General features: G+C 42.1%; 1 long non-coding RNA gene across 1 annotated transcript; it reads right to left on the reverse strand.

Moving 5' to 3' along the window:
• Nucleotides 1–9,830: 9,830 nt before the first annotated feature.
• LOC129848147 (uncharacterized) lies at nucleotides 9,831–13,301 on the reverse strand. The gene is made up of 2 exons (XR_008758500.1): nucleotides 13,230–13,301; nucleotides 9,831–10,985 (listed from the first exon to the last, which is right to left on the reverse strand). It is a non-coding gene; the product is annotated as an uncharacterized LOC129848147 (long non-coding RNA).
• Between the last annotated feature and the right edge of the window lie 7,546 nt (nucleotides 13,302–20,847).

The raw sequence follows: 20,847 nt of genomic DNA on the forward strand, positions 1-20,847 counted from the left end.
ACTGCAGTATGTGTAAGTAACTGACTGCAGTATGGGTAGGTAACTAACTGCAGTATGGGTTAGTAACTGACTGCAGTATGGGTTAGTAACTGACTGCAGTATGGGTTAGTAACTGACTGCAGTATGGGTTAGTAACTGACTGCAGTATGGGTTAGTAACTGATTGCAGTATGGGTTAGTAACTGACTGCAGTATGGGTTAGTAACTGACTGCAGTATGGGTTAGTAACTGACTGCAGTATAGGTTAGTAACTGACTGCAGTATGGGTAATTAACTGACTGCAGTATGGGTTAGTAACTGACTGCAGTATGGGTAATTAACTGACTGCAGTATGGGTTAGTAACTGACTGCAGTATGGGTTAGTAACTGACTGCAGTATGGGTTAGTAACTGACTGCAGTATGGGTAATTAACTGACTGCAGTATGGGTAATTAACTGACTGCAGTATGGGTTAGTAACTGACTGCAGTATGGGTAATTAACTTACTGCAGTATGGGTTAGTAACTGACTGCAGTATGGGTAATTAACTGACTGCAGTATGGGTTAGTAACTGACTGCAGTATGGTAAATTAACTTACTGCAGTATGGGTTAGTAACTGACTGCAGTATGGGTAATTAACTGACTGCAGTATGGGTTAGTAACTGACTGCAGTATGGGTAATTAACTGACTGCAGTATGGGTTAGTAACTGACCGCAGTATGTGTAAGTAACTGACTGCAGTATGGGTTAGTAACTGACTGCAGTATGGGTTAGTAACTGACTGCAGTATGGGTAAGTAACTGACAACAGAATGGGTTCATGTGTTGAATTAGTAAAGTAACATCGACTACAGAATGTGTGGACATCAGTGAATATAAGGAACTATGGCTACAGATCAATCCTCTTTGTTCACTGATTAAATCATAGTAAACTACAATTCTATCAATCTTTAGGATACAACATACACTGATTGTACAAAACATTAGGAACACATGCTCTTTCCATAACATAGACTGACCAGGTGAATCTAGTTGAAAGCTATGATCCCTTATTAATGTCACTTGTTAAATCTCTTCAATCAGTGTAGATGAAGGGGAGGAGACAGGTTAAAGGAGTTTTAAGCCTTGACACAATTAAGACATCGATTGTGCATGTGTTATTCAGAGGGTGAATGGGCAAGACAAAAGATTGAAGTGCCTTTGAACGGGTATGGTAGTAGGTGCCAGGTTCATCAGTTTGTGTCAAGAACTGTAACGCTGCTGGGATTTTCCCACTCAACAATTTCCCATGTGTATCAAGAATTGTCCACCACCCAAATTGACACAACTGCGGGAAGCATTGGAGTTAACATAAGCCAGCATCCCTGTGGAACGTTTTCACCTTGTAGAGTCAATGCCCCCCAAAATGTAGGCTGTTCTGAGGTGGGCTTCAACTCAATATTAGGAAGGTCCCGGAGCTAGCCAGCTGAAGAGTTCCATCAGCCACTCCTGGGCTACAATCACCTATCCGGACCCGTTTACTGCCGATGCTGAGCCCCACCGGGCCTTCACGACTGGGATACCGACGTTATCTGCCCGAGGGAGTTATTCAACTGGCCCCTCCATCGCGACGTAACCTGAACGCCCATATGCTAACTGCGGCACGCTAATCGTTAGCTGTCTTGAGCATATCGGCTGCTATCTGAACAGACAACCTCTCTTTCGCCATCGCCATCCGGCTTGGATTCTCTGTCGACACGACCACGTCTGGTCTGCAGACGAATAGCCCATCCGCTGTGCCCTCAACCGGCCTCCGTCTGAGCAGACCCCCTCCGTCTGAACAGACCTCCCCCCGGGCTACTAACTTTAAACGCCGCGGGCTAGTTTAGTGGAGGCCTCACTGCCCCATCTACGGCTGCCCCCTGGACACTATGATCACTTGGCTACATAGCTGATGCCTGCCTGACTGTCCATTAATTCACGGTACTCCATTCCGTTTATTTGTGTTTTATCTGTCGGCTCTGTGCTTTAACTCAGGATCTGTGTGTAGTTAATCCGACCCTCTCTGCCTAGCCGTCGCCATTTTTACCTACTGTTGCTGTGTTAGCTGACTAGCTGCTGTTATATCACCTGTTGTTTTAGCTAGCTCTGACTAGCTGCTGTTATATCACCTGTTGTTTTAGCTAGCTCTCCCAATCAAGACCTGCAATCACTTTACGCCTTACTGCATGTCTCCCTCAAATATCAATATGCCTTGCATACTGTTGTTCAGGCTAGTTATCATTGTTTTGGTTTGCAATGGACCCCGTAGTTCCACTCTCCGTACCTCTGATACCTCCTTTGTCCCACCCCCCACACATGCGGTGACCTCACCCATTGAGACCAGCATGTCCAGAGATACAACCTCTCTTATCATCACCCAGTGCCTGGGCTTGCCTCCGCTGTACCCGTGCCCCACCATACCCTGGTCTGCACATTATGCCCAGAATCTATTCTACCACGCCCATAAATCTGCTCCTTTTATTCCTTGTCCCCAACGCTCTAGGCGACCAGTTTTGATAGCCTTTAGCCGCACCCTCATCCTGCTACTCCTCTGTTCCTCGGGTGATGTGGAGGTAAACCCAGGCCCTGCATGTCCCCAGTCACCCTCATTTGTTGACTTCTGTGATCGAAAAAGCCTTGGCCTCATGCACGTCAACATCAGAAGCCTCCTCCCTAAGTTTGCCTTACTCACCGCTTTAGCACACTCTGCCAACCCTGATGTCCTCGCCGTGTCCGAATCCTGGCTTAGGAAGGCCACCAAAAATTCTGAGATTTCCATACCCAACTATAACACTTTCCGTCAAGATAGAACTGCCAAAGGGGGAGGAGTTGCAATCTACTGCAGAGATAGCCTGCAAAGTTCTGTCATACTTTCCAGGTCTATGCCCAAACAGTTCGAACTTCTAATTCTAAAAATTAATCTCTCCAGAAATAAGTCTCTCACTGTTGCCGCCTGCTACCGACCCCCCTCAGCTCCCAGCTGTGCCCTGGACACCATCTGTGAATTGATCGCTCCCCATCTAGCTTCAGAGTTTGTTCTGTTAGGTGACCTAAACTGGGATATGCTTAACACCCCGGCAGTCCTACAATCTAAGCTTGATGCCCTCAATCTCACACAAATCATCAAGGAACCCACCAGGTACAACCCTAAATCCGTAAACATGGGCACCCTAATAGACATTATCCTGACCAACTTGCCCTCCAAATACACCTCTGCTGTCTTCAATCAAGATCTCAGCGATCACTGCCTCATTGCCTGTATCCGCCACGGGTCCGCGGCCAAACGACCACCCCTCATCACTGTCAAACGCTCCCTAAAACACTTCTGCGAGCAGGCCTTTCTAATCGACCTGGCCCGGGTACCCTGGAAGGATATTGACCTCATCCCGTCAGTTGAGGATGCCTGGTCATTCTTTAAAAGTTACTTCCTCACCATATTAGACAAGCATGCTCCGTTCTAAAAATGCAGAACCAAGAACAGATATAGCCCTTGGTTCACTCCAGACCTGACTGCCCTCGACCAGCACAAAAACATCCTGTGGCGAACTGCAATAGCATCGAAGAGCCCCCGCGATATGCAACTGTTCAGGGAAGTCAGGAACCAATACACGCAGTCAGTCAGGAAAGCAAAGGCCAGCTTTTTCAAGCAGAAATTTGCATCCTGTAGCTCTAACTCCAAAAAGTTCTGGGATACTGTAAAGTCCATGGAAAACAAGAGCACCTCCTCCCAGCTGCCCACTTCACTGAGGCTAGGTAACACGGTCACCACTGATAAGTCCATGATAATCGAAAACTTCAACAAACATTTCTCAATGGCTGGCCATGCCTTCCTCCTGGCGACTCCAACCTTGGCCAACAGCCCCACCCCCCCCCCCCCCCCCCCGCTGCTACTCGCCCAAGCCTCCCCAGCTTCTCCTTTACCCATATCCAGATAGCAGATGTTCTGAAAGAGCTGGAAAACCTGGACCCATACAAATCAGCTGGGCTTGACAATCTGGACCCCCTATTTCTGAAACTGTCCGCCGCCATTGTCGCACCCCCTATTACCAGCCTGTTCAACCTCTCCTTCGTATCATCTGAGATCCCCAAGGATTGGAAAGCTGCCGCGGTCATCCCCCTCTTCAAAGGGGGAGACACCCTGGACCCAAACTGTTACAGACCTATATCCATCCTGCCCTGCCTATCTAAGGTCTTCGAAAGCCAAGTCAACAAACAGATCACTGACCATCTCGAATCCCACCGTACCTTCTCCGCTGTGCAATCCGGTTTCCGAGCCGGTCACGGGTGCACCTCAGCCACGCTCAAGGTACTAAACGATGTCATAACCGCCATCGATAAAAGACATTACTGTGCAGCCGTCTTCATCGACCTGGCCAAGGCTTTCGACTCTGTCAATCACCATATTCTTATTGGCAGACTCAGTAGCCTCGGTTTTTCTAATGACTGCCTTGCCTGGTTCACCAACTACTTTGCAGACAGAGTTCAGTGTGTCAAATCGGAGGGCATGTTGTCCGGTCCTCTGGCAGTCTCTATGGGGGTACCACAGGGTTCAATTCTCGGGCCGACTCTTTTCTCTGTATACATCAATGATGTTGCTCTTGCTGCGGGCGATTCCCTGATCCACCTCTATGCAGACGACACCATTCTGTACACTTCCGGCCCTTCCTTGGACACTGTGCTATCTAACCTCCAAACGAGCTTCAATGCCATACAACACTCCTTCCGTGGCCTCCAACTGCTCTTAAACGCTAGTAAAACCAAATGCATGCTTTTCAACCGTTCGCTGCCTGCACCCGCACGCCCGACTAGCAACACCACCCTGGACGGCTCCGACCTAGAATATGTGGACATCTATAAGTACCTAGGTGTCTGGCTAGACTGCAAACTCTCCTTCCAGACTCATATCAAACATCTCCAATCCAAAATCAAATCTAGAGTCGGCTTTCTATTCCGCAACAAAGCCTCCTTCACTCACGCCGCCAAACTTACCCTAGTAAAACTGACTATCCTACCGATCCTCGACTTCGGCGATGTCATCTACAAAATAGCTTCCAATACTCTACTCAGCAAACTGGATGCAGTCTATCACAGTGCCATCCGTTTTGTTACTAAAGCACCTTATACAACCCACCACTTCGTCGTCAGACCCACTGGCTCCAGGTCATCTACAAGGCTATGCTAGTTAAAGTGCCGCCTTATCTCAGTTCACTGGTCACGATGGCTACACCCACCCGTAGCACGCGCTCCAGCAGGTGTATCTCACTGATCATCCCTAAAGCCAAAACCTTATTTGGACGCCTTTCCTTCCAGTTCTCTGCTGCCTGCGACTGGAACGAATTGCAAAAATCTCTGAAGTTGGAGACTTTTATCTCCCTCAACAACTTTAAAAATCTGCTATCCGAGCAGCTAACCGATCGCTGCAGCTGTACATAGTCCATCTGTAAACTACCCACCCAATTTACCTACCTCACCCCCCATACTGCTTTTATTTATTTACTTTTCTGCTCTTTTGCACACCAGTATCTCTTCTTGCACATGATCATCTGATGATTTATCACTCCAGTGTTAATCTGCTAAATTGTAATTATTCGATTTATTGCCTACCTCATGCCTTTTGCACACATTGTATATAGATTCTCTTTTTTCTACCATGTTATTGACTTGTTTATTGTTTACTCCATGAGTAACTCTGTGTTGTTGTCTGTTCACACTGCTATGCTTTATCTTGGCCAGGTCGCAGTTGCAAATGAGAACTTGTTCTCAACTAGCCTACCTGGTTAAATAAAGGTGAAATAAAAAAAAAAATAAAAAAAAAAATAATTTGTGCATTCAGTGTGTATAAGTTATAGTGGTGTAGTATTCAGAATGGTCAGAAGGGGGAGTACAGAACTAGTCTAATCTAGTCGAGGTACAGTTGGAGGAAGTTATTAATGATGGGGCCTTTACATTTGCTGCAGTATGGGTTAGTAACTGACAGCAGTATGGCTTAGTAACTGACTGCAGTATGGTTAAGTAACTGACTGCAGTATGGGTTAGTAACTGCCTGCAGTATGGTTAAGTAACTGACTGCAGTATGGGTTAGTAACTGACAGCAGTATGGGTTAGTAACTGACTGCAGTATGGGTAATTAACTGACTGCAGTATGGGTTAGTAACTGACTGCAGTATGGGTTAGTAACTGACTGCAGTATGGGTAAGTAACTGACTGCAATATGGGTTAGTAACTGACTGCAGTATGGGTAATTAACTGACTGCAGTATCTGTAAGTAACTGACTGCAGTATGGGTTAGTAACTGACTGCAGTATGGGTTAGTAACTGACTGCAGTATGGGTTAGTAACTGACTGCAGTATGGGTAATTAACTGACTGCAGTATGGGTTAGTAACTGACTGCAGTATGGGTTAGTAACTGACTGCAGTATGGGTTAGTAACTGACTGCAGTATGTGTTTGTAACTGAATGCAGTATGGGTTAGTAACTGACTGCAGTATGGGTTAGTAACTGACTGCAGTATGGGTTAGTAACTGACTGCAGTATGGGTAATTATCTGACTGCAGTATGGGTTAGTAACTGACTGCAGTATGGGTTAGTAACTGACTGCAGTATGGGTAATTAACTGACTGCAGAATGGGTTAGTAACTGACAACAGAATGGGTTCATGTGTTGAATTAGTAAAGTAACATCAACTACAGAATGTGTGGACATCAGTGAATATAAGGAACTATGGCTACAGATCAATCCTCTTTGTTCACTGATTAAATCATAGTAAACTACAATTCTATCAATCTTTAGGATACAACATACACTGATTGTACAAAACATTAGGAATACATGCTCTTTCCATAACATAGACTGACCAGGTGAATCTAGTTGAAAGCTATGATCCCTTATTAATGTCACTTGTTAAATCTCTTCAATCGGTGTAGATGAAGGGGAGGAGACAGGTTAAAGGAGTTTTAAGCCTTGACACAATTAAGACATCGATTGTGCATGTGTTATTCAGAGGGTGAATGGGCAAGACAAAAGATTGTAGTGCCTTTGAACGGGTATGGTAGTAGGTGCCAGGTTCATCAGTTTGTGTCAAGAACTGTAACGTTGCTGGGATTTTCCAACTCAACAATTTCACCATGTGTATCAAGAATTGTCCACCACCCAAATTGACACAACTGCGGGAAGCATTGGAGTTAACATAAGCCAGCATCCCTGTGGAACGTTTTCACCTTGTAGAGTCAATGCCCCCCAAAATGTAGGCTGTTCTGAGGGGGGCTTCAACTCAATATTAGGAAGGTGTTCCTAATAATTTGTGCAATCAGTGTGTATAAGTTATAGTGGTGTAGTATTCAGAATGGTCAGAAGGGGGAGTACAGAACTAGTCTAATCTAGTCGAGGTACAGTTGGAGGAAGTTATTAATGAAGGGGCCTTTACATTTGCTGCAGTATGGGTTAGTAACTGACAGCAGTATGGCTTAGTAACTGACTGCAGTATGGTTAAGTAACTGACTGCAGTATGGGTTAGTAACTGCCTGCAGTATGGTTAAGTAACTGACTGCAGTATGGGTTAGTAACTGACTGCAGTATGGGTTGGTAACTGACTGCAGTATGGGTAATTAACTGACTGCAGTATGGGTTAGTAACTGACTGCAGTATGGGTTAGTAACTGACTGCAGTATGGGTAAGTAACTGACTGCAATATGGGTTAGTAACTGACTGCAGTATGGGTAATTAACTGACTGCAGTATGTGTAAGTAACTGACTGCAGTATGGGTTAGTAACTGACTGCAGTATGGGTTAGTAACTGACTGCAGTATGGGTTAGTAACTGACTGCAGTATGGGTTAGTAACTGACTGCAGTATGGGTTAGTAACTGACTGCAGTATGGGTTAGTAACTGACTGCAGTATGTGTTTGTAACTGACTGCAGTATGGGTTAGTAACTGGCTGCAGTATGGGTTAGTAACTGACAGCAGTATGGGTTAGTAACTGACAGCGGTATGGGTTAGTAACTGACTGCAGTATGGGTTAGTAACTGACTGCAGTATGGGTTAGTAACTGACTGCAGTATGGGTTAGTAACTGACTGCAGTATGGGTTAGTAACTGACTGCAGTATGGGTAGTAACTGACTGCAGTATGGGTTAGTAACTGACTGCAGTATGGGTTAGTAACTGACTGCAGTATGGGTAGTAACTGACTGCAGTATGGGTTAGTAACTGACAACAGAATGTGTTGAATTATTAAAGTAACATCAACTACAGAATGTGTGGACATCAGTGAATATAAGGAACTATGGCTACAGATCAATCCTCTTTGTTCACTGATTAAATCATAGTGAAAGTCACTGTAAACTACACAGTTTATACAGTGACTTTCACTACCCTATACAGTTTATACAGTGACTCACTACATTCATCATTTCATTTATCTGTATAGTGGAAGATAAATTAAATGATGAATGCAGTGTATCGAAATAAATAGGTTTGGACACACCTCATTTCATAAAGAAAAGCAACAGTGTCAGCAATACTGTGTCAATTAAAATAAAATGCTGACAAATGCACTAAGTCATGTATAAAACTGATATAACTCACCTTTAGGGAGGACTATTAGCTGAATAAACAGGTAGTTGTGGAGCGTAGGAGCCATGGTGAAAATTTTAGTTGTTTTCTTTTTTGAATTTCCCTCCTGGTTTGAATTTCCCTCCTGGTTTGAATGGACCTATCACCTTTTGGGCAGAAGCCCCTCCCCCTCACCCTCCACTAAAAGTGAAAGTAAACTGCTGGTGTATCACCAGTTTTAGTTGAACTCTTCTTAAAACAGATAGGACTTGACATATTACACACATAGCCAAGGGAGCCTGGTGCAGCGCTATAACAACCTAGTCCTGATTGTGATGTTACTGTAAACAGAGCTATAACAACCTAGTCCTGATTGTGATTTTACTGTAAACAGAGCTATAACAACCTAGTCCTGATTGTGATGTTACTGTAAACAGAGCTATAACAACCTAGTCCTGATTGTGATGTTACTGTTAACAGAGCTATAACAACCTAGTCCTGATTGTGATGTTACTGTTAACAGAGCTATAACAACCTAGTCCTGATTGTGATGTTACTGTAAACAGAGCTATAACAACCTAGTCCTGATTGTGATGTTACTGTAAACAGAGCTATAACAACCTAGTCCTGATTGTGATGTTACTGTAAACAGAGCTATAACAACCTAGTCCTGATTGTGATGTTACTGTTAACAGAGCTATAACAACCTAGTCCTGATTGTGATGTTACTGTTAACAGAGCTATAACAACCTAGCCCTGATTGTGATGTTACTGTAAACAGAGCTATAACAACCTAGCCCTGATTGTGATGTTACTGTTAACAGAGCTATAACAACCTAGTCCTGATTGTGATGTTACTGTTAACAGAGCTATAACAACCTAGTCCTGATTGTGATGTTACTGTTAACAGAGCTATAACAACCTAGTCCTGATTGTGATGTTACTGTTAACAGAGCTATAACAACCTAGCCCTGATTGTGATGTTACTGTTAACAGAGCTATAACAACTTAGTCCTGATTTTAAATGGCGATGTTACTGTTAACAGAGCTATAACAACCTAGTCCTGATTGTGATGTTACTGTAAACAGAGCTATAACAACCTAGTCCTGATTGTGATGTTACTGTAAACAGAGCTATAACAACCTAGCCCTGATTGTGATGTTACTGTAAACAGAGCTATAACAACCTAGTCCTGATTGTGATGTTACTGTTAACAGAGCTATAACAACCTAGACCTGATTTTAAATGGTGATGTTACTGTAAAACAAGGTGACAATGGGTGATTTTTTAAGAACAGCATATAGTTTTATAGCAAACAGGAGGGAACACAATACATTTAAAGAATGCTTTTGAATCTTAAACAATATAAAACATTGAACAGATCAAGCGAGAATAATAGCCTGATTTATAAACTGTGTCAAATCAAATGGGGTCAAACACAACAAGCAACATCCACGATCAGAATAAATACAAACAGGAACTAAACCTTGACATACCGTACCTTGTTCACTAGATTTAAGTGTATCAAACAATCAATCAAAGTGCAAAACATTGTTATCATCACCATTATATTTTCAGTGCTCAAATACATTCATACAATGTATTGATATAACAAAGAAGGTAAAACATCCATGTATCTGTATTACTATAGGTACAGTATGTAATAATAACAGCATAAACCTCACACTGACACAAGTGCTATGATATTTAAATGGATTCAAGTTAAATTAAATAGAAGGATATTCTCCCCTGTCTTCTTCCTGGTATGTCATAAAGTCAACTGTAGGTGGTGCTGTGTTCTAATAGATTATATTTCCTCACTGACAAACCTCATCTCTCACAACTAAAGTGCAATTTCAAAACGAAAAAAACAGTATTAGCGACATTATGTAATGTATGGTGCAGGTGTAAATTAGCTTACATATGACTGGAAAATAAATATGACTGACAACTCAAAAAGGTTCAATATATCTAGTACACATTGCATCTACCTGTCTGACTGTCTCATTAGAAATGTTTGTCATAACCACATCCTTCTACATGTAGGAGCTGGGATAATAAAGAATACTAATAATGAACAGGAAGGCCTGCATACTGTTCATGCTCCCAAGACTCCCGGGCAGTCTCATCCTCATTCATGAATAGTAGTACTGTATCTTGCTAGTCACCATGCATTTAATATGATCTTTGTCATACAATTAGAATATACTGTAATATTCTAAAGATGGATTAGTAGTCTGGTTGAGACATTTTAGACGTATTAGTGGATCTCATGTCTTGAGGAACTGGGCTCTAATTACCAACAGCCTCCGATGCTCAATTAAAAACCTCTGTCAGCTAAAGTACATAAGTATAGCAATCAACACAGATGAACATTTACACACTTTCCCCAAAAGCGTCCTACTCGTCTGCTGTGGTTGCTGCTTGCCTGTAACCTGCCAGATAGAACGTGAAGGTTAGACTTTAACAATAGGTAGTAAAGACATACAGCGCATTCGGAAAGTATTCAGACCCCTTGACTTTTTCCATAATTTTGTTACAGCCTTATTCTGAAGGAAAAAGGAAACAGCACACTGTTCTTGATAGTATCACTGATATTTAATAAGCTTTAGGTATCGAACTCACGGCCTCAGAGTTTTTTAAAGGCCGTGAGGCCGATACGTAAAGCTTATTAAATATCAGTGATACTATCAAGAGCAGTGTGCGGTTTCCTTTTTCCTTCATCTTGTTCAACTGTTGCCATGCACCTAAAATAAGATTGCTCAGATGTGCGAGTGCCTTTTGAATTTTGTGTTACAGCCTTGTTCTAAAATTGATTAAAATGCCCCCCCCCCACCCCTCAATCTACACACAATACCCCATAATGACAAAGAAAAAACAGGTTTTTAGAAATGTATATACACACACACTTTTTTTTTTAAAGTATTCAGACCCTTTACTCAGTACTTTGTTGAAGGACCTTTGGCAACGATTACAGCCTCAAGTCTTCTTGGGTATGATGTTGCAAGCTTGGCACACCTGTATTTGGGGAGTTTCTTCCATTCTTCTCTGCAGATCCTCTCAAACTCTGTCAGGTTGGATGGGGAGCGTCACTGCACAGCTATTTCCAGGTCTCTCCAGAGAATTTCGGCCTGGTTCAAGTCCGGGCTCTGGATGGGCCCCTCAAGGGCAGTCAGAGACTTGTCCCGAAGCCATTCCAGCGTTGTCTTGGCTGTGTGCTTAGGGTTGTAGTGCTGTTGAAAGGTGAACCTTCACCCCAGTCTGAGGTCCTGAGCGTTCTGGAACAGGTTTTCATCAAGGATCTCTCTGTACATTTGTCCATTCATCTTTCCCTCGATCCTGACTAGTCTCCCAGTCCCTGCCGCTGGAAAATGCTTGGCATTCAGGCCAAATAGTTCAATCTTTGTTTCATCAGACCAGAGAATGTTGTTTCTCATGGTCTGTGAGTCCTTTATGTGCTTTTTGTCAAACTCCAAGTGGACTGTCATGTGTCTTACTGAGGAGTGGCATCCGTCTGGCCACTCTAACATAAAGGCCTGATTGGTGGAGTGCTGCAGAGATGGTTGTCCTTCTAGAAGGTTATCCCATTTCCACAGAGGAACTATGGAGCTCTGTCAGAGTGACCAACAAGTGACCAAGGCCCTTCTCCCCCAAATGCTCAGTTTGGCCGGGCAGTCAGCTCTAGGAAGAGTCTTGATGCTTCCAAACTTCTTCCATTTAAGAATGATGGAGTCCACTGTGTTCTTGGGGACCTTCAATGCTGCAGACATTTTTTGCTACCCTTCACCAGATCTGTTCTTCAACACAATCCTGTCTCGGAGCTCTACGGACAATTCCTTCGACCTTATGGCTTGGTTTTTGCTCTGACATGCACTGTCAACTGTGGGATCTTATATAGACAGGTGTGTGCATTTCCAAATCATGTCCAATCAATTGAATTTACCACAGGTGGGCTCCAATCAAGTTGTAGAAAGATCTAAAGTATGATTAATGGAAACAGGATGCACCGGAGCTCAATTTCAAGTCTCATAGCAAAGGGTCTGAATACTTATGTAAATAAGGTATTTCAGTTCTTTTATATTTAATACATTTGCAAATATTTCTAAAAACCTGTTTTCGCTTTGTCATTATGGGGTATTGTGTGTAGATTGATGAGGGCAAAAAAATATATTGAATCCATTTTAGAATAAGGCTGTAACGTAACAAAATGTGGAAAAACGGAAGGGGTCTGAATACTTTCCGAATGCACTGTACACTTTATCAGTAACCCTTCTAGAGCTCTAAGACATGACTTGCCCACAGCTGATGCTTCACACAGTTTATTTCATAAAGCCAGAGACATACACAGACAGACAGACAGACAGACAGACAGACAGACAGACAGACAGACAGACAGACAGACAGACAGACAGACAGACAGACAGACAGAGAGAGAGCGAGAGCGAGAGCGAGAGAGAGAGAGAGAGAGAGCGAGAGAGAGAGAGAGAGAGAGAGAGAGAGAGAGAGAGAGAGAGAGAGAGAGAGAGAGAGAGAGAGAGAGAGATATACTAAGGTTCTGATTATAGACATTCACTCAATTGGTCTTTCTAAGGTGTTATTACATCACATCTAGTCTCTCATGACTGTTAAGCAAACAAGTCTGACACCAGGTGACATCAGATAATCTTGTGTGGACTCACCTTTTTTCTTATGAAGCATGACACCGCCGCAGATGACTAAAGTGAAAACGATTAGGAATACTGGAATGCCAATTCTTTACCACAGTAGTCAACATGAACCTTAACTGGTGAGATTAGATAACAGCACTACTAGCATCACAACATTAGGCTCTTGCAACCAGCCTGATCTCATTGTGCTCACCATTCTGTTAGAATGTTAGAATAGTGAGCTGTCGCACGATCTGGCTGGTTCTCTAGGCTATCCCAACATGTCACTGGGGATGATGATGTTTTCTCAATGTTGTTTTCAAGTTGAACCAGTCTGTTCTGACACGCTAAAAGTGTATGACACGTCAACATTACGTACCCTCTTCAACCTCCCTCTCTCCAGGGAGAATAGGAAGCAGGACCCACTCGTGTCTCTGTGTCCTCATCCCATTGTTTATGATACAGTCCACGTATCCCCCTGAACCTGGCAACAGTTGGAGGGTGATGTTGCTATTGGCTGTGACAGTTTGGTCTTTGTTAATGACAGTCCAGTTGTTAGGTGTCTTTATGAGTGCTGCTGCAGAAATGTTCCATTGGATCCAAGGTGCTGGTTTACCTGTGGCAGAGCAGCTGACCACAACTTCCATGTCTGCTTTAGGTTCAGTGCTGGGGACTTTTTGCATTGTGGCTCTCACTTCAGATACACCTTTGAATAGATGAAACAGGGAATATTAGCTTATATATTAGTTAAAATGGCTTAATAAACCCATAATAAACCCATTCTGTATGATTCAGAAATCATGATTTAGCAAAGGTCCTGCTATAAAGGGTGGCTAAAGGATTATGCTATTTGGCAAAGCACCAGATACAAGAGCCTTTAGGCTTCGTTTACACAGGCAGCCCAATTCTGATCTTTTTTCCAATAATTAGTCTGTTGACCAATCAGATCAGAATTGGGGTGTGTGTGTATTTTAAAGAGCGCTCCATAAGCCACGCCCCAGTGGGCAGAGCTAGGCACGTTGGACTGGGACACGTTTTAATACAATAAAAAAATTCTAATTTTACAATGGTTCCGCCATGGCTCTGTTTAGCCTAGTTATGCTAATATATTTGAGATCAGTGTATTGCAGTTAATGTCTTATTTGACTTCATGAGCAAAATATATTTGAGTAGTAAACAGGGAAACAACGAGTCCCAGACAATTCGCAATAGAACATACCAGAGGTTGACCAGAGGGTGCATCGTTACCTAAATTATTGGGATCATCAGGCACCAGTGTTTGGAATATATTGAGTTCGTTAACAAAACAGACCCTGGGACGTATTTTCACGCTGAGATTTATTTGTCAAAGATCCGCAGTGGTTCTGTGTAAACTGTCCGATTACATTGGAGACAGCTTTATTGCAGGGAATGTTATATTCTCTGCCTGGCCCATCCTAAAAAATATATATATATTTATTTGAGCAAAATAAGTAGTTTTGTTGTCATTACAAGAAAATCCTAACAATTCAGGTTAAGAGCGCCACAGTCACGCCAAATAAAATCTGAATGTTCTTTCATAAAGAGATAACAATTAGTTTCCCTGGCTGCTACTTAGAAATACTATAACAGTAAATTAATAGATGACATTCACTGTTATAAAGCTGTCTCCAATATTATCGTATAGTTTACACAGACCCACTGTGGACCTTTGACAATTAAATCTCCGTCACATGGTCTGTTTTGACAACGAACTCAATGTATTCCAAAAACTGGGGTTAACCAAATGATCCCAATAATTTAGGAAGGCTAGTAAACGATGCCCCCCTCTGGTATGTTCTATAGACCCCTTTCCAGTACGCTACACACTGACGTCACGTACAGATGCTCGCAACTCTTGATGGCAGTAAGAAAGCCATCCCCACCTGGGCCCATTCAACATAGCCTGGATTTACGTTTCTATTACATCTTAACAAAATAACTTATGGGGGTTCTCATACACTTACAATTATGTTTTGATTCTTGCTTGAACAGTCTTTAAGATTATATGTGGTTGTGATCGTTACCAAATAACTATTTTGGATGAAGCAGTTGTTTTGCTAGAATGCTAACGCTCATTAATATAGGCTGTAGCAAAAGCTAGCCAAAGAGTCATTTTATTAAGTATAATGCAGTTGATTTGCGATGATGACACAACCATTATATTAAGCAGGACATTCATACAAGCCTTAAAATCCAATTTATAATTCAAAAGTAGTATGAAATGCACTCATAAGCAACATGTAAATAGAGCTTTTTTTTTTTTTGCTGGTGTTCTATAAGATCTCCCCCTTGTTCTGCCGCCTACTTGCGGCAATGTTTGCAAACACAGAAAGGGGTCTATTGTGAACTGTCTGGGACCCAGAGGGCTTGGGTAAATGCGGCAAACACAGAAAGGGGTCTATTGTAAACTGTCTGGGACCCAGAGGGCTTGGGTAAATGCGGCAAACACAGAAAGGGGTCTATTGTAAACTGTCTGGGACCCAGAGGGCTTGGGTAAATGCGGCAAACACAGAAAGGGGTCTATTGTGAACTGTCTGGGACCCAGAGGGCTTGGGTAAATGCGGCAAACACAGAAAGGGGTCTATTGTAAACTGTCTGGGACCCAGAGGGCTTGGGTAAATGCGGCAAACACAGAAAGGGGTCTATTGTGAACTGTCTGGGACCCAAAGAGCTTGGGTAAACGCGGCAAACACAGAAACGGGTCTATTGTAAACTGTCTGGGACCCAGAGGGCTTGGGTAAATGCGGCAAACACAGAAAGGGGTCTATTGTGAACTGTCTGGGACCCAGAGAGCTTGGGTAAATGCGGCAAACACAGAAAGGGGTCTATTGTGAACTGTCTGGGACCCAGAGGGCTTGGGTAAATGCGGCAAACACAGAAAGGGGTCTATTGTGAACTGTCTGGGACCCAGAGGGCTTGGGTAAATGCGGCAAACACAGAAAGGGGTCTATTGTGAACTGTCTGGGACCCAGAGGGCTTGGGTAAATGCGGCAAACACAGAAAGGGGTCTATTGTGAACTGTCTGGGACCCAGAGGGCTTGGGTAAACGCGGCAAACACAGAAAGAGGTCTATTGTGAACTGTCTGGGACCCAGAGGGCTTGGGTAAATGCGGCAAACACAGAAAGGGGTCTATTGTGAACTGTCTGGGACCCAGAGGGCTTGGGTAAACGCGGCAAACACAGAAAGGGGTCTATTGTGAACTGTCTGGGACCCAGAGGGCTTGGGTAAACGCGGCAAACACAGAAAGGGGTCTATTGTGAACTGTCTGGGACCCAGAGGGCTTGGGTAAACGCGGCAAACACAGAAAGGGGTCTATTGTGAACTGTCTGGGACCCAGAGGGCTTGGGTAAATGCGGCAAACACAGAAAGGGGTCTATTGTGAACTGTCTGGGACCCAGAGGTCTTGGGTAAATGCGGCAAACACAGAAAGGGGTCTATTGTGAACTGTCTGGGACCCAGAGGGCTTGGGTAAACGCGGCAAACACAGAAAGGGGTGTTAAGGCTGTCGCTTTCCTCATCCTCGGATGAGGTGAGGAGAGAAGGATCTTCTAACCAAAATGCGGGTTCAGGGAAATAAGCCATCTTTTATTTTATAACAACGATGAACTGATGAAGATGGCAATACGAAAAAACAAACACTTTAACAAACTTACAAAATAACAAAAACGACGTAGAACGGAACCTGAACATAAACTCACATCACAAACGTAAACTCACGAACAGGAACGTTACATCAAAACACACGAACAGCCAAACAGCTCCGAAAGTGAATAACATCGACAACGACGAAGACATCACAGGAGACAATCACCCACAAACAAACAGTGAGAATGCCCTACCTAAATATGACTCTTGATTAGAGGAAAACGCAAACCACCTGCCTCTAATCAAGAGCCATACCAGGCAAACCAAAAACAACATAGAAACAGATAACATAGACTGCCCACCCAAAACACATGCCCTGACCATAAACACATAAAAAACAACATAAAACAGGTCAGGACTGTTACAAGGGGTCTATTGTGAACTGTCTGGGACCCAGAGGGCTTGGGTAAACGCGGCAAACACATTTCTGTTGAATGCATTCACTTGTACAGCTGACTAGGTATTCCCTTCCCTTTGTTGTTGTTTCCCTGTTTACTACTCAAAGATATTTGACTTATTATGTCATAGACGAAATTAACTGCAATACACTGGTTTCAAATATATTAGCATAACTAGCATGGAGCGAGACTGCTACCAAAAGGTTGAACGTTCGTATTGTTAGGATCGTAAGCGAAGCAATGCGTGAAACATGAAACGTAAATGTTAAATTACCTCTGTAGGCGTACTACTATGAATGAACATTTAAACGTTCAATTCTTACTTTACGCCTCCCTTTACACGGTTACAAATATTTGTTTATACGTACAAACTTTTGTCAGTAATGTGGCATCTGTAAAGAACATTAAACGAATGTAGATAGTCGAAGTTAGCTAGTCAATCAAGCATCTCTAGCCCAGATGTTAGAGTTGCTTTGTAGCTTCCGGATTCAATTCCAAAATGAAGTCAAGAGCTTGTTTTAGAACTGCATTCAATAACAACATTATACCAGTAGATAACGTAGTATAGGCTTGGGCCTTCAGCAAATGACTTGTGAGAATGATACTATAAAGTCACAGAAGAGCCTTGTCTGGAATAACTGCCTGAGCTGCATAATAGAAAGTAAATGTGATTTCAGCCAGGCCTATTCCAATATCTAAATATTCCATGCTGTTGTGTGTTATTTAATGGCCGTAATAAAAATAAAACGCGTGGGGCTACTGTAGTGATCATGTAACCTAGTATTTGGGAGCACGGACTGTTTATATTAGATATTTTGACTGTTGTATTTGTGAATTCCACTCTGTATGGAGGCTTGTTATAGCCATTTGCGTTGAACAACCTCATCACTTAGAGGCTATATCCATATCAATAAATGAGACAAAACAAAATATTGATGGAGTTTTGGCTATAATCTGTCCTGAGCGAAATAGCGAAGTGGTCAAGACTATCTATAGCCTCTTCTTATTGCCAGATCTCTTTTCCCTATCAGCCACTGCATGTGCTTCTTCAACTATTTTGTTAAAGATTTATTTAGAGGCTATATTTAGAGGCCTGTGAGCTAGGGTATCTTTAAGGGGAGTCCTATAATAAAAACAGATAGAAAACACAAAAAGAGTTCTAAAATTATTCCGCAAGAAACCAGTACCCAAATGTTAGTCTAAATTGCAATGCCTACAAGTTGAAGGCTTATTTTTTGGGGGGGATAGGCCTAAATTAAACATTGAATTATTAAAGTGATAGGCTAAAGAACTTGATAATTTTGATACACACATGGATTTCAATAAACAAATGGATAAGACTGTTCTATTCTCTTTGATTTAATTTCTATTGCAACTCAGACAAATGACTGAATAGATGACATACTGACTGACTGAACTGAATGAAGGATGAATTAAATGTTAAAATATGATGGAATGATGAGTTGGATGCATTATGCATGATCTGCACTTTATTTGGCTAGTAGACAAAGAGGCCTACATTAGGGTATAATGACTATAACTGCATGCCTCCAGAAGGGCATCATCTGAGACTGAGGGGTGTTTTCCCAAAGGAAAAATGGAGATGACAAGCTCTTCAACTGAGCAGCAGTGTTGTGATGGAGAGAATAGCCTATACACAGATGACCTAAGACCACTGCAACAGAGTTCTTGTAAAGTGTTGCAATAAGCTTATGCCAGACTTAGCCTACGCTTAACCTCTCCCTTGTTCATTTCAAAGTCCATATGTTCATGACCCAATTCAAATAAATCATGTCAAATTACTTTACATTCATATCAACCGCTCCTACATAATATGCTGTGTCAAGATTGAGTGATGAAATAAATTTCAAAAGATAAAAAAAATATTTTGAGTGGCAAAGACTCCAGTGGTCATAAATAATTCATAGATTCACCAAACATCTATTATTATTCTGTTTAATTATTCCTGGTAGATACTACTGGTTATTATTCATTAATCCTAATAGATACTACTGGTTATGATTCATTAATCCTAATAGATACTACTGGTTATGATTCATTAATCCTAATAGATACTACTGGTTATGATTCATTAATCCTGGTAGATACTACTGGTTATGATTCATTATTCCTGGTAGATACTACTGGTTATGATTCATTATTCCTGGTAGATACTACTGGTTATGATTCATTAATCCTAGTAGATACTACTGGTTATGATTCATTAATCCTAGTAGATACTACTGATTATGATTCATTATTCCTGGTAGATACTACTGGTTATGATTCATTATTCCTGGTAGATACTACTGGTTATGATTCATTAATCCTAGTAGATACTACTGGTTATGATTCATTAATCCTAATAGATACTACTGGTTATGATTCATTAATCCTGGTAGATACTACTGGTTATGTTTCATTATTCCTGGTAGATACTACTGGTTATGATTCATTATTCCTGGTAGATACTACTGGTTATGATTCATTATTCCTGGTAGATACTACTGGTTATGATTTCAGACAGAGCCCAGAGAATGGGATGGTGCAATATCGAATTAATCATATGTTGATAAGGTGCGTGCATGGGGATGTCCACGTCACCCAGAGATATGTCCATGCTGTAGAGATACACCTAGCAGACTGAAACTTCACTGTTGTAGGCATAATACAGCTAGTGCTATCTAGACTTACACGGGCAAACAAATCCATTACATTAGCTACATAAATGTGAAGTAAACTGAGGAGTAATAGAGAATGGAGACTTTTAATTTGAAAACGTGCAGGATACCTCTTTCAGGTTTCCCTGACTTCCTTTTGTTTATACTGTGTTATGCTTGTTCGGGTAGCACTCCTCACAGCCCGTTTGGTTTACGCTTTTCTTGTTGGTGAGATGAAACTGCCAAAATTCTGAAAGGTATTATTGTACATCAGAATTGCAACAAGATTTGTACAAGCCTAAAATGTTAGTGTCACGACTTCCGCCGAAGTCGGCTCCTCTCCTTGTTCGGGCGGCGTTCGGCGTCACCGGCTTTCCAGCCAACGCCGCTCCATTTCTCATTATTCCATCTGTTTTGCCTTGTTTCATACACACCTGGTTTTCATTCCATAATCAACTGCATGTATTTAGTTCTCTGTTCCCCTCCATGTCTTTGTGTAATTGTTTATTGTTGAGGGTGGTATTTGTTACGTATATTTTTCCAGGCGTTGCACTTTTGTTTTAGACCGTGTTTTGGAACTTGTTTGTTGTTATGTGTTGTAATATTATTACCGGTATTAAAGTGCGCCTGTTATATTTACTCCGCTCTCCTGCAGTTGACTTCGCCTCCAAACACCTCCCATAACAGTTAGTCCGTAATCGTAACATGTTGTTTGTATGTTCACAGAGGAAAGTTCACGTTTATGTTTCATCTATGGCTATTCTTACAATCCTAACAATTTAGAATGGATTTTCTTACGATACGTACGTTCAACGTTTTGGAGATATCTGGCTCCATAGATTTATGACACATTGTATAACAAGCGACGTCACAACGTACATTTCAACATTGTTTTAAACATTTTATTTATAAAAGTAGAAAACAAA

The sequence above is a fragment of the Salvelinus fontinalis genome, unplaced genomic scaffold, assembly GCF_029448725.1.
Source record: "Salvelinus fontinalis isolate EN_2023a unplaced genomic scaffold, ASM2944872v1 scaffold_1014, whole genome shotgun sequence".
NCBI classification, from domain to species: domain Eukaryota; kingdom Metazoa; phylum Chordata; class Actinopteri; order Salmoniformes; family Salmonidae; genus Salvelinus; species Salvelinus fontinalis.